At 41.2% G+C, this 13,484-nt stretch overlaps 1 protein-coding gene across 1 annotated transcript in view; it reads left to right on the plus strand.

Annotated features, from left to right (window-relative positions):
• Positions 1-2,982: 2,982 nt before the first annotated feature.
• The window catches only part of PHACTR4 (phosphatase and actin regulator 4), a gene marked incomplete at both ends in the record, with an annotated part of 71,995 nt that continues 61,493 nt past the window's right edge, over positions 2,983-13,484 (plus strand). Inside the window, one exon of the mRNA XM_080690597.1 lies at positions 2,983-3,027. The remainder of the gene's footprint in view (positions 3,028-13,484) is intronic.

The raw sequence follows: 13,484 nt of genomic DNA on the forward strand, positions 1-13,484 counted from the left end.
TTAGCAACTTAGCAAAGACCTGTTTCAGAATTAAAAGTAAGCTAGAGTCGGGTATGGTCAGTACTTTGGAGGTTAAGACAGGAGAATTGCAGGTTTGTGGCAAGCCTCAGCTACTTAGTAAGACCTTCACAACTTAGTGAGACCCTGTTTGAAAATAATGAAAAAGAGGGTTGAGGTTGTAGGTCAGAGGTAAAATGACCCTGGGTTCCATCTCCAGTACTGCTAAATAAATAAATAAATAAATAAATAAATAAATAGGAAACCAGACATGTTGCACACTTGTAATCCCAGTACTTTGGAAGCTGAGACAGGAGAATCGAAGGTTTGCACCCAGCCTCAGGTACTTAGTGAGGCCCTCCACAACTTAGTGAGACCCTGTTTCAAAATAAAGAATAAAATAGGAAGCTGAGACCCTGTTTCAAAATAAAGAATAAAATAGGAAGCTGGGTGTGGTGACGCATGCCTGTAACCCCAGCATTTGGGAGGCTGAGACCAGAGGATCCGGGTTCGCGGACAGTCTCAGCTACTTAGTGAGGCCCTTTGCAACTCAGTGAGACCCGGTTTCAAAATAAGGAATAAAAAAATTAGGGCTGGGTTGCCGGGCGTGGTGGCGCACGCTTGTAATCCCAGCATTCGGGAGGCTGAAACCGGAGGATCGCGGTTAGAGGACAGCCTCAGCTACTTAGTGAGGCCCTCTGCAACTCAGTGAGACCCGGTTTCAAAATAAAGAATAAAAAATAGGGCAGGGGGTGTAGCTCGGAGGTCAAGTGCCCCTGGGTTCCATCCCCAGACCCGCAAAAAAAAAAAAAAAAAAAAAAAATTAGGGCTGGGGGTGTAGCTCAGAGGTAGAATGCCCCCTGGGTTTCATCCCCAGTACTGCAAAAAAAAAAAAAAAAAAAAAGAAATAGGACTGGGGGCGGAGCTTAGAGGTAGAATGCTCCTGGGTTCAATCCTCAGTAACACACACACACACACACACACACACACACACACACACACACACACGTAAAAGTTTAAAAAGACCTGCGCCCAGGCGTGGTGGCGCACTATTGTAGCATTCAGGAAGCTGAGACTGGAGGATCATCGTTTGTGGACAGCCTCAAGCTACTTAGTGAGGTCCTTTGCAAATCAGTGAGACCCAGTTTCAAAATAAAGAATAAAAAATGGGGCTGGAGCCGGGCGTGGTGGTGCACCCTTGTAATCCCTGTGCTTGGGAGTCTGGGACAGGAGGATTGCATAGGTTCGAAGCCAGCCTCAGCTACTTAGTGAGGCTCTCGGCAATTTATTGAGACCCTGTTTCTAAATAAAATATAAAATAGGTCTAGGAGTTTAGCTTGGAGGTAGAAAGTCTCTGGGTTCCACCCCCAGTACCATTAAAAAAAAAAATGGGCTGGAGGTGTAGCTTAGCGGTAGAGTGCCCCTAGGTTCCATCTCCAGTACCGCAAAAAAAAAAAAAAATTATAAATAAATAAAAGCTGGGCATGGTGGTGCACGCTTGTAAACCCAGCATTTGGGAGGCTGAGACTGGAGGGTCACAGTTTGTGGACAGCCTCAGCTACTTAGTGAGGCCCTCTGCAACTCAGTGAGACCCGGTTTTAAAATAAAGAATAAAAAATAGAGCAGGGGATGTTGCTTGGAGTTCGAATGCCCCTGGGTTCCATCCCCAGACCTGCAAAAAAAAAATAAAAAAGTAAAAAAAATTAAAAGACCTGGGGGTATAGCTTAGCGATAGAATGCGTCTGAGTTCAAGTCTCAGCACCAAAAATTAATAAATAAATAACTAGTGTTTTTTCTCACTTTAGTGTTTTTGTTTTGTTTGGGTGTTTTTGTTTGCTTTGCAGTGCTGGGGTCAAACCCAGGTCTCATTGCACACTAGGAAAGCTCCACCCCTGAATTATACCCATAGCCCTCAAAGTAGGGTTACTAGAGAAATGCTTGTTCTTTGGAAAGCCTTGGGCAGGTTGATTATTAAACAAGGTTTTAAACGTGGAGCCCTCAAACACCATTTTTATTCTTCAATGAGTGACAAGTGGAAAGAGATAGGATTCATAAGAAAGAAATGAAAAAATAAATAGCTTTATATATTCCTTTTTTTCCTTCATGGGTAAATATCTATAAAAAAAAAATCTGCCAGTGTCCATGCCTGTAATCCTAGTACTTGTGAAGCTGAGTCAGGAGGATCACAGGTTGGAGGCCAGCCTCAGCAACTTTGCCAGGCTTTCAGCAACTTAGTGAGATCGTTATTTCAAAATAAAAAATAGAGCTGGGCCTGGTGGCTCATGCTTGTAATCCCAGCATATGGGAGGCTGAGACTAGAGGATTGCAGTTTGCAGACAGCCTCAGCTATTTAATGAGGCCCTCTGCAACTTAGTGAGACCTTGTTTCAAAATAAAGACTAAAAAATAGGGCTGGGGATGTAGCTCAGAGGTCAAATGCCCCTGTCTTCCATCCCCAGATCTGCAAAAAAAAAAAAAAAAAAAAAAAAAAAAAAAGCTGAGTGTGGCACAGGCTTGTAATCCCTGCATTTGAGAAGATGAGATAGGAGGATCACAGTTCCCAGACAGTCTCAGCTACTTAGGCCATTTGCAACCCAGTGAAACCCTGTTTCAAAAAAAGAAAGAATCCCTGGGCATGGTGGTGCATGCTTCTCAGGTTAGAAGCCAGCCTCAAGTACTTAGTGAGACCCTGTTTAAAAATAAATATAAAATAGGTCAGGGGTGTAGCCTGGAGATAGAAAGCCCCTGGATTCTCTCCATAGTAACACGCACGGTTCGCGGACAAGCTCAGCTCAGTGAGGCCCTCTGCAACTCAGTGAGACCCGGTTTCAAAATAAAGAATAAAAAATAGGGCAGAGGGTGTAGCTCAGAGGTTGAATGCCCCTGGGTTCCATCCCCAGACCTGCAAAAAAAAAAAAAAAAAAAAAAAAAAAAGGTGATATATTTTATATATATCATTTGCCTTTTTCTCTTTTAGGAACTATATACCACCTCTCTAAACTGGTTAATAGTGGCATGGAAGATCCATTTGGTGAGTATCACCTATATTTTTCTTAGTAAATGATGCTTATATTTTCTTCTTACCTCCATTAAAGCTTTGTAAATAAGTTAATTTTTTTATGTTTAGTGTGCTTCTCTCTAGGATAGAGTCTTCTTGTTGCCAGGATCCATTTATGCTCTTAAACATAATTGAGGGACACAACAAGTCTTTTTTGCGTGATTTATATTCATTGATATTTACTGTTGTTATAAATTAAACGTGCAGAGTGCCTATAATCCTAATACTTGTGAGGTTGATACAGGAGTGTCACAAGTTTGAGGCTAGTCTAAGCAATTTAGCAAGACCCTATTATTATTAATTTTTTTGGTGGTACTGGGGATGGAACCCTTCTACCTCCGGGCTACACTCCCAGACCTATGTTATATTTTTATTTGGAAACAGGGTCTCTTAAGCCAGTGAGGCCGGCTTTGAACCTGCGCAATCCTCCTGTCTCCTCCTCCCAAGCGCAGGGATTACAAGCGTGTGCCACCATGCCTGGCCTGAGATTTCAAACATATGCCACCACGCTTTCGTAATATTTTCCTTTTTGACTAAAAATTAGCTATTGTGTAACCTCTCTTTGTTGACTGTCATTTCAAAGTGAGCCATCCATCCTAGGATATTATTATTTATTTTATTTTTTTCTGGGGATGGAACCCAGGGGTATTCTACCTCCAAGCTACACCCCCGGCTCTATTTTTTATTCTTTATTTATTTTTATTTTTAATTTTTTTATGGTACTGGGGATGGAACCCAGAGGCTTTCTACCTCTGGGCTATACTCCCAGACCTTTTTTTTTTTTTTAAATATTTTATTTGGAAACAGGGTCTCACTAAGTTGCTGAAAGCCTCACTAAGTACCTGAGGCTGGCTTTGAACCCATGCGATTCTCCTGTCTCCGCCTTCCAAGCGCTGGGATTACAAGTGTGCGCCACCACACCTGGCTTCAGAGGCAGTTTTACTTGCTTTACCTCAGCATGCTGGAGGAAGCATATAATTCAAGCATAAGCCTCAATATCTTTTTTTTGTGTGTCTTACTGAGGATGGAACCCAGGGGCATTCTACCTCTGAGCCACATCCCGCCCCTATTTTTTATCCTTTATTTTGAAACAAAGTCTCACTAAGTTGCAGAAGCCCTCACTAAATAGCCAAGGCTGCCCAAAGAACTGTCATCCTCCTGTCTTATTCTCCCAAATGCTGGGATTACAAGCGTGGACCACCACGCCTGGCTATTCTTTATTTTGAAACTGGGTCTCACTAGGTTGTGGAGGGCCTTACTATGTACAGGGATTATAAGCGTGTGCCACAAAGCCTGGTCTCAATCTCTCTCTCCTTTTCTTTCTTTCTGTCTGTCTGTCTGTCTTTCTGTCTTTCTTTCTCTCTCTCTCTCTCTCTCTTTCTTTCTTTCTTTTTTGAGGGTCTGGGGATGGAACCCAGGGGCATTTGACCTCCGAGCCACATTCCCTGCCCTATTTTTATTCTTTATTTTGAACCGGTCTCACTAAGTTGCGGAGGGCCTCACTAAGTAGCTGAGGCTGTCTGTGAACTGTGATCCTCTGGTCTCAGCCTCCCAAATGCTGGGATTACAAGTGTGTGCCACCACATCCGGCCCTCAATCTCTTTATTTCAGTGCAATTTTAGAAAGCATTTTTTAAAATTTTGGTGTGTGGCCAGGCGTGGTGGCGCACGCTTGTAATCCCCGCGCTTGGGAGGCGGAGACAGGAGGATTGCGCTGGTTTGGAGCCAGCCTCGCTGGCTTAAGAGACCCTGTTTCCACATAAAAAAGTAAAAAATAGGTCTGGGAGTGTAGCCTGTAGGAGTGGAGCCCGGAGGCAGAAGGGCTTCCAGGAACCCCAGTACCACAAAAAAAAAAAAATTTTTTTCGGGGTGTGAGTGTGTGTGTGTGTGTGTGTGTGTGTGTGTGTGTGTGTGTATGTGTGTGTATTACTCTTGCCCGATTGCCATTGATAACTGAAGTTCAGCTTTTTGGGCTGGTGATGCTGATAATGACATAGCTCAGATTAATAGTTCTTGTCCAACTTTGAGAAAACTTCTGTTTAAAGCATTGCAAGATCAGAATTGCTCTGATTTTCATGAACTTGACCTAACCTCCCCCAGAGGGTAGTTTATAGATGTCTAGCATAGATGTCCATCTAACATATCAAGGAGATCTTTAGTTTGAACACTAGAGGGCAGTCAGTTACCTTGTTAATAAATTAGTTTAGTACCAAGTTAATTCTTTTTTAGAATTGAGAATTGAACCCATGGACATTCTACCTCTAAGCTACAACCCTAGCCCTATTTATTTATTTATTTATTTATTTATTTATTTATTTAAATTTTTGGCACTGGAGATGGAACCCAGGGGCATTGTACCTTTGAGCTACACCCTCAGCCTTATATTTTAGTCTTTTTATTGTTGAAACAGGGTCTTATGAGTTGTGAAGGGCCTCGCTAAGTAACTGAGGCTGTCCGTGAACCGTGATCCTCCTGTCTCAGCCTCCTGAATGCTGGGATTACAAGTGTGCGCTATTACTCCTGGCTTTCTGGAACTCTATTCCTTATTTTGAAACAGAGTCTCACTAAATTGCAGAGGGCCTCACTACGTAGCTAAAGCTGGCCAAGAACCTGTTGACCCTCCTGTCTCAGCCTCCCAAGTACTGAGATTATAGGCATGTGCCATCACATCCAGCTCCAAGTTAATTCTATTAATTAATTAATTTACTTATTTATTTATGTGTTCCTAAGGATGGAACCCAGGGGCATTCTACCTCTATGCTGTACTCCCAGCCCTATTTTTTATTTTACTTGGAAATAGGTTCTCATTAAGTTGCTGAGGACCTCACTAAGCTGCTGGGGCTGGCTTCAAACTTGCACAATCCTCCTGTCTCAGCCTCCCAAGTACTGCGATTACAAGCGCACGCCACCATGCCTGGTAACCCTATTTATTTATTTTTTTTGTGTGGGTCTGGGGTTAGAATCCAGCGACATTCGACTTCTGAGCTATACAGCCTCTGCCCTATTTTGTATTCTTTATTTTGAAACAGGGTCCCGCTAAGTTTCCAAGTAAAAATATAAAAATAGGTCTGGGAGTGTAGCCCGGAGGCAGAAGGGCTCCAGGAACCCTAGTACCACCTAAATAAATAAATAAATAAATAAATAAATAAATAAATAAATAAAATAAAACATAAAGTAAGGTTGGGGGTACATGCCTGTAACCCTGGTGACTTTAGAAGCTGAGGATGGTCACAGGTTTGAGATCAGCCTCAGAAATTTAATGAAACTCTCAGCAACCTAGCGATACTCTGTTTCAAAATAAAATAGGGCTGAGGGTGTATCTCAGAGGTAGAATGCCCTATACTACAAAAAAAAAAAAAAAAAAGAAGAAGAAGAAAAGAAAAGAAAATTGCGTCTGGGGCTTATTTCAGAGGTAGAATACTGCTGAGCATGGTGGCACATGCTTGTAATCCCAGCATTTGGGAGGCTGAGACAGGAGGATCCCAGTTTGCGGGTGGTCTCAGTTACTTAGTGAGGCCCTTTGCAACTCAGTGAGACCCGGTTTCAAAATAAAGAATAAAAAATAGAGCTGGGGGTGTAACTCGGAGGTAGAATGTCCCTGGGTTCCATCTCTAGTACTGGAAAAAAAAAAAATTTAGAGGTAGAATGCCTCTGGAATCAACCTCCAGTAAGAAACCAAAACAAGAAAACTATTTGCAAAGACTTCATTCATATGTATATATTCTGGAAATAGGTTTATAAGGTACTGTCTTCTTTTGATTAGCATTGTGACATTTAGGAAATGTAATGCAATAATCCACTTGTTAAAGTAACAAATAGAATCTATTATTTCTTTAACAAAGTCAATTTTTTCTTATTCTAATATCTGAATTTGTAAGTAGTTATTAAGTTACAACAGATTTCTCAGCTGTTTAGAAGGTTTGTTAAAGAGCCACCTTCAGGGCTAAATGCACTTCAAAGTTTATGGGAAAAATTTTTGTGTTGTTACACTCTTAACACTAGAAGCTGAAAATATGTCAATAACATAGTCCTCCTCTCCTCCTCTTTAAGAATGGAGGACAAACTAAAACTTAATTAATTCGAGGTCCTTAGAGTGTAGGAGATAAATTCCTCTGAAATTAAATTAGAGCCAGGCGTGGTGGCACATGTTTGTAATCCCAGCATTTGAGAGGCCTAGACAGGAGGATCATGGTTCCCCGACAGCTTCAGTTACTTAGTGAGGCCCTTTGCAACTCATTGAGACTCTGTTTTAAAATAAAGAATAAGTCGAGCGTGGTGGCACATACTTGTAATCCCAACATGTTGGAGGCTGAGACTGGAGGATCACAGTTTGTGGACAGCCTCAGCTACTTAGTGAGGTCCTCTGCAACTCAGTGAGACCCTGTTTCAAAATAAAGAATAAGAAATTGGGCAGGGGGTATAGCTCGGAGGTCAAATGCCCCTGGGTTCCATCCCCAGACCTGCAATAAATAAATAAATAAATAAATAAATAGAATAAAAAAATAGGACTGGGGGTGTAGCTTGGAGGTAGAATGCCCCTGGGTTCCATCCCCAGTACTACAATAAAAAAAAAAAAAATTAGGCCAAAATGAAGTTAATTTTTTCCCCTGTAGTTTTGATTAGAAACTTTACATAGCATTATTTAGCCAGGAATGGTGTTACATGCCTCTAACCCTAGTATTTGAGAGGCTGAGACAGGAGGTTCACAAGTTCAAAGCTGAACGCAGCATTTTAGCAAGGTGTTCAGCACTTAGACCTTATTTTCAAATAAAAAAAAAAAAAAAAAAACCGCCGGGCGTGGTGGTGCACTCTTGTAATCCCGCTTGTAATCCCCCGGGTTTGGGAAGTGGAGACAGGAGGATCGAGCAGGTTTGAAGCCAGCCTTGCTGGTTTAAGAGACCCTGTTTCCAAATAAAAATATAAAATAGATCTGGGAGTGTAGCCTGGAAGTAGAAGGGTTTCCAGGAACCCCAGTACATATAAAATAGATCTGGGAGTGTTGCCTGAAGGTAGAAGGGTTTCTGGGAACCCCAGTACCACCAAAAGAAAAAAAAAGAGAGAAAGAGAAAGCAAGCAAGCAAGCTGGGCGTGGTTGCACATGCATGTAATCAGTACTTGGGAGGCTGAGACAGGAGGATTGTAGGTTAGAAGCCAGCTTCAACAATTTAGCTGAGGTCTTCTGCAATTTAGTGAGACACTGTTTCCAAATAAATAAAAATTGGGCTGGGGGTTGAGCTCAGAGGTAAAATGCCTCTGAGCTCAATCCCCAGCACCATATAAACAAACAGACAAATTAAAAAGAAAAAAAGCATCCGGACTTGGTACTGTAAATTTGTAATCCCAGCATTCGGGAGGCTGAGACCAGAGGATCATGGTTCGTGGACAGCCTCAGCTACTTTGCGAGGCCCTTTGCAACTCAGTGAGACCCTGTTTCAAAAAATAAAAAGACTAAAGCCGGGCGTGGTGGCGCATGCTTGTAGTATCCGCGCTTGGGAGGCTGAGACAGGAGGATTGCACAGGTTCGAAGCCAGCCTCATCTACTTAGTGAGGCTTTCAGCTACTTAGTGAGGCTTTCAGCAACTTAGTGAGACCCTGTTTCTAAATAAAATATAAAAAAAGGTCTAGGAGTATAGCCCAGAGGTAGAAAGCCTCTGGGATCCACCTCCAGTACCACAAAATAAATAAATAAATAAATAAATAAATAAATAAATAAATAAATAAATAAATAAATATAGAAAGACTAAAGCCGGTGTGGTGGCGCACACTTGTAATATCCGTGCTTGGGAGGCTGAGATAGGAGGATCACACAGGTTCGAAGCCAGCCTCAGCTACTTAGAGAGGCTCTCAGCAACTTAGTGAGACCCTGTTTCCAAATAAAGTATAAAATAGGTCTGGGAGTGTAGCCTGGAGGTAGAAGGGTTCCATCCCCAGTACCACCAAAAAAAAAAAAAAAAGGAAAAGAAAAAAAGAAAAGAGAATAAGCCAGGGTTGTGGTGCACACGTGTAATCCTAGCATTTGGGAGACTGAGACAGGAGGACAGCCTGTGCTACTTAGTGAGGCCCTCTGAAACTTAGTGAGACCCTGTTTCAAAATAAGAAATAAAAAATTGGGCAGGTGGTATAACTCAGAAATTGAATGCCCCTGGGTTTCATCCCTAGCCCCACAGGGGGATAAAAAAAAATAGGATAAAAATAGGGCTGAGTGTGTAGTTTGGAGGTAGAATGCCCCTGGGTTCCATCCCCAGTACCATACACACACACACACAAAAAAAAAAGGTAAAATAGGGGTGAGGTTATAGCTTAGAGGTAGACTGTCTACCCCTGAGCTCAATCCCCCATACCACCACCACCAAAAAAAAAAAGTATATATATATATATATATATATATATATATATATTAAAAAACCACCATGCCTAACAAAACAACTATACTTAATGTGTTACTATAAGCATTTGTATAAATAAGTTAGTATTTATTTTTGCAGAACTAGGGGTGGAATTCAAGGGTGCGCTACCACTGAGCTACATCCCCAGTCCTTTTTTTATTTTTTAGTTTGAGATAGAGTGTGGCTAGTTGCCCAAGCTGGGCTTGAACCATCTGTCTTTATGCTCCAGCCTCTGTAGTTCATGGGATTACAGGCATGGACTCCTACTCCTAGCTGTGAAAGTGAATTTATAATAACATGTAATCCATGAGTAGTAGGTAAATTTCAATAATGGCTTTTTTCTTTTTTTATTATAGAATTTATCAGTAATTTATTACATATTTAGTACTTACAGGACTGGCACATCCCAACATAAATATACCATAACCTGAGAGAGATACCTATAGACCCCTTTTATTTATTTATTTACTTATTTATTTTTGTGGTACTGGGGGTGAAACCCTGGGGCTTTTCTACCTCCGGGCTATACTCCCAGACCTATTTTATATTTTATTTGGAAACAGGGTCTCACTAAGTTGCTGAGAGCCTCACTAAGTAGCTGAGGCTGGCTTTGAACCTGTGGATCCTCCTGTCTCCGCCTCCCAAGCACGGGGATTACAAGTGTGTGCCACCACACCTGGCTTAGACTCCTTTCTCTCAGAGGAGAGAGAGATCTTCTCCTTCTGCACCCTTCTATTTTATTTATTTATTTTTTTGGCATTGGGACCTTTGAGTAGATTCCCCCAGCCCTTTTTTTTTTTTTAATTGTACTGTGGATGGAACCCAGGGGCTTTCTACCTCCAAGCTACACCCCACGCCCTATTTTTTATTATTTACTTTAAAACAGGGTCTCACTAAGTTATGGAGGGGCTCACTAAGTAGCCGAGGCTGGTCACAAACCTGCAATCCTCCTGTCTCAGCCTCCCGCCCCTACCCCTTTTTATTTTTAAAAAATAATTTATTTATTTATTTTGCAGTACTAGGGATGGAACCCGTGGGTATTCTGCCTCAGAGCTACACCCCCAACCTTATTTTTTATTCTTTATTTTGAAACAGGGTCTCACTGAGTTGTAAAGGGCCTTACTAAGTAGCTGAGGCTATCTGTGAACCACGATACTCTTGTCCCAGCCTCCCAAAGTTGGGATTACAAGCGTGTGCCATTACACCCGGCTCTGGTTGGTTTTTTTGTTACTAGGGATTGAGCCATTCCATCTCTGAGCTACATCACCAGCCCTTTTTTTTTTTTTTTTTTAAATAAAGTTGCCACAGGCCTCACTACATTGCTGAGGCTGGCCTTAAATCTTAAATTCTCCTATCTCCACTTCCCAAGTACTGGAAGTACAGGTATGTGCCGCTATGCCTGGCTGTGAACAGAAGTTTGAAGGAGTAAGAATTAGGCAAGTTAGGAGGGAAATGCTGAGAGAATAGTGAATAGCTAGGTAGGTAAAGCTGAGGGATACATGTGTCACAGTTCAGTGACTTTTTGTGGTTCAGTAGGACTACAGGTCAGTGTACACTCAGGAGAGTGGCAAGAACAGGCACTGCAGCAAATCTTGAAGGATTTCTCTAAACGCTGAGAAGACTATTAAATTTATATTGATCTAGGTTGAGAGTATAGTTCAGAGGGAGAGGGCTTGCCTAGCACACTCATGGCACTGTGTTTGATCTCTGGCACTGCAAAAAAAAAAAAAAAAAAGTTTTGAAGATGATTGTGAGAGCCAGGTGTGAAAGCATATGTTTGTAATCCCAGTACTTGGGAAGCTAAGACTAGAGGATTGTAGGTTGGTGGCCAGCCTCTGTAATTTAGTGAGACTGTGTTTAAAAATAAAAGCTGGGCTTGATGGTGCACACTTGTAATCCCTGTACTTGAGAGGCTGAGACAGGAGAATTGCAGGTTCAAAGCCAACCGCAACAATTTAGCAAGGTTCTTAGCAACCTAGTGAAATCCCATTTTCCAAATAAGAAATCGGACTGTGTAGCTTGGAGGTAGAATGCCTCTGGGTTCAATCCCCAGTATAAAAACAAAACAAAAAATAAGAATAAAATAGGGCTGGGGTTGTAACTCAGAGGGAAAATGCCCCCTGGATTTAATTCCCAGTACCAAGAAGAAGAAAAAAAATCACTGTGTATCAGTGTTGACAATAATTAGATAAGTATAAAATTAATACTGTCCGAAATACACACTGAAGGATGTCATATTTATTTAGTTATATATTTATTTGTGGTACTGGGGATGAAACCAGAGGCATTCTACCTTTGAGCTACATCTCCAGCCTGATTTTATATTATATTATTTATTTAGTTAGTTTTATATTTTTGGTAGTATTGGGGATTAAACTCAATGGCATTCTACCTTTGAACTATGCCCTCACCCCTATTTTTTATTTTATTTTATTTTTTGTGGTATTGGGGATGGAACCCAAGGGCTTTCTACCCCGAGGCTACACTGTCAGTCCCTATTTTATATTTTATTTGAAAACAGGGTCTCACTAAGTTGCTGAGAACCTAAGTAGCTGAGGCTGGCTTTGAACCTGTGCGATTCTCCTGTCTAAGCCTCCTGGGATAACAAGCGTGCACCACGCTTTATTCTTTATTTTGAAACAGGGTCTCACTAAGTTGTGGAGGGCCTCACTAAGTAGCTGAGGCTGGCCATAAACCTATGATCCTCTTGTCTCAGCCTCCCAAGTACTGGGATTACAAGCATATGCCAGCACATGCAAATCTGATTTTATTTCTTATTGGAAACAGGGTCTCACTAGATTGATGAGAATCTCACTACTTGCTGAGGCTGTCCTCAAACTTGCAGTCCTCCTGTCTCAGCCTCACAAGCTGGGATTACAAGTGTACATCACCACGCCCTGCTAGGATGTCATTCAGATTTAAAAGCAGTGTTTCACCATTCCGTCATACCCAGATCTATAGAATTGTTAAAATATACAGAAGACTTGTTACCCCAAGTGAATACATTTCAGGAGTTAGTCTATTCTCTTTTTGCTTTTCATTTCTACAGATCAACACATCAGACTGTCAGCTGTGCTTTGAGTTTCAAGAGAGCTAGTACTCTGAACATTCTGAGTATGGGTATAATGTTTAATGGCTAATCACATCCTGTTTAATTTAATTTCAATTAAAGAAATTATTTTTAGGCTGAAATAATAACCACCAAATTTATTTCTTGGAAGGCCTTGTTCAGTGGTTACATTTTTACAGACTCAATAGCCTTAAATAAAGCTTTTCAGAAAGGTCCAAGTAGGATTGGGTTATTTGCTTTAGCATAAACAGATGAACAAAGGCACAAATTGTCCATATTTTCCTCTAAGTACACACTACATTATTTTCCTAAAATATTAATGTTTGACTCTACATTTGATCAGATCTAGAAGGAAAGATCTGTAAAACCAGAAGCACAATTTTCTCTTTGACTTTAAAAATTGTATATACCTGCGTGTGGCACACACCTATAATCCCAGTATTTGGGAGGCTGAGACAGGAAGATCTCAAGTTCTAGGACAGCTTGAGCAAGTAGCTAGGTTGACTCATCAATCTAGCAAGATTCTGTTTCAAATAAAAAATAAAATTGGGCTAGGGATGTAGCTTGGAGGTAGACTGCCTCTGGTTTCAGTTCTCAGTAGCACACACACACAAATTATATACAAACCTTTCTCTTCTATACTTTAGTTTCTGTTGTGAACAATTGAGAATTTTAAGGGAAGGAAATGGCCTGCCTGGGTGTGGTGGCTCACAGTTATAATCCCAATACTTGGGAGGCTGAGATAGGAGGATCCAGGTTCTTTACCATCCTCAGCAATTTATGAGGCCCTCCTCAACTTAACGAAGATACTATTCAGAATAAAAAAAATCGAGCTGGGCGTGTAGATCAGAAGTAGAATGCCCTCAGTACCACCAAAAAAAAAAAAAAAAAAAAGGAAAAAGGAAACAGTCTAAAAAAGATGGGTATTTCATACATGAGAAAGAACAAAGTGTAAGCCGGGCGTGGTGGTGTACC

This window comes from Muscardinus avellanarius, assembly GCF_963383645.1.
Source record: "Muscardinus avellanarius genome assembly, chromosome: 3".
NCBI lineage: Eukaryota > Metazoa > Chordata > Mammalia > Rodentia > Gliridae > Muscardinus > Muscardinus avellanarius.